The sequence below is a fragment of the Aplosporella prunicola genome (genome assembly GCF_010093885.1).
Source record: "Aplosporella prunicola CBS 121167 unplaced genomic scaffold K452scaffold_45, whole genome shotgun sequence".
Classification (NCBI taxonomy): Eukaryota; Fungi; Ascomycota; class Dothideomycetes; order Botryosphaeriales; family Aplosporellaceae; genus Aplosporella; species Aplosporella prunicola.
Window position 1 is genome coordinate 92,413 of NW_022983573.1, and position 1,759 is coordinate 94,171.

A 1,759-nucleotide genomic window follows, 5' to 3' on the forward strand; every position below is an offset into this window, starting at 1 on the left:
GTTCACTCGCTTGATAAGCTAGTGTAACATTTGTTTTAGACGGCGGAAGGCTGTCTACACTGTTTCGAACATGGCTGAGTCTACAAAGAGATTAGTCGTCCTCAACAAGCCCTCAGATTAGGATAACTGGCTATACCTTATGCGGTCGCGTGTAACAGCACTACGCATTTAGGAAGTAGTTGATCTATCCAAGTCTACCAAACCAGATCAACTTTAAGAACCTACGCTGCCATCTTTGCCTGCTTCAGGAGAGGCAAATAGCCAGGCACAATTTCAAACCGAATTCACTATCTTTCGCTACCAAACAGCGGCATTCGACAAACGTAAGAAGGCTCTCGTAGATCTCACAACCTACATCCAAGAATCGATCTCAGTTAACAATCTCTCTTTCATCACATTAGTTGAGACCCATCCATGGGACATCCTTAGAGCTCTATAAAAACGCCTAGCGCCTACGGATCAGGCACGGCTTATAGAGCTAGAGCAGCAATACCGCAATCTTTGCAAAACCTCGAAGGCTTAATCAATCGACACATGGCTACAGCAATGGGAGAAGCTCTATACTAAAGTAAAGAAGTATAATCTTGCTGAAGTATCAGGCAGCAGGCCTACTAGAGACTTTCTAAACGCTCTTAAGCCCATCGAACCTCAGTTTGCAACCTCAATGCAAGTTAAATTAATTAATGATCCCGCTTCGATAACAGATCTATACGATCTCATCGAGAAGTTTCGCCAGTTCTACAGAACAAATGAATCTCAAAAGTCAACTACTAGTTCTCATTCAGCCTTCCAGGCAAACTTCCAAGGAAGACAGCTCAAACAGAAACCACTCTGCGACTGCGGAAAGCATCACTTTTGGAGTGACTGCTACTACTACAATGCAACGATCCGTCCAAGAACTTTCAAGCCAAATCAGTCAATTCAGGCTACTATTCAAGAAAAGCTCAAAGATCCAAAGCACAAGGAGCGTGTCGACGCTTCAATCGAACGAAAAAGACGATTTGATTAAACAAAAGAACCAGATCAACCTACAGATCAAGAAGACCCATTAAAGAAGCAGAACATCGCCTCATTTCCCTCTCACTTCGCTTCATTTCCAACCGTTCAATACTCTCTCCAGGACTCATGGATCTTAGATTCTGGATCAAACACGCATGTCTGCAACCACACAATAGCAGATAGATTCCAACAATCCCGCAAGGCCACGCAAGGCGAATCACTCATTTCAGGAACCCATGTATCGCCAATCAAGGCATGGGGAACTATTTCTATCTCTATAAAGACAGAGAAAGGCGAAGGCCTTATTACGCTCAACAACGTCGCATTCGTGCCAGAATTCATAACGAATCTCGTCTCTCTAAAGCTTGCCATGGTTAAGGGAATCCACTAGGACACACAAGCGATGGAACTCACTCTTCAGGGTAGACATCTCTGCAAGATCCAACCTTCTCAAGGACAATTTCTTCTTGAAAACAACCAACCGAGCCAAGATCAAAATCAGGCTCATTCCTTCTTCGCAACATCAATTCGAACATCGTCCGAGGAGAAATAGCATAGCACGCTAGCTCATGCAAATTCAGAGGCAATACAACATCTTCAGGAAAATACTAAGGGCGTAGTTGTCACCAAGAACCCGCCGACTCCCAACACTTTAAAATATAGTACCTGTGCATTATCAAAATCACACAAAATCGTCTCGAGATCTTCAAGCAAGGAAGAGACCTCACAAGAGGCGTTCTATCGCCTATCATTCGATCTC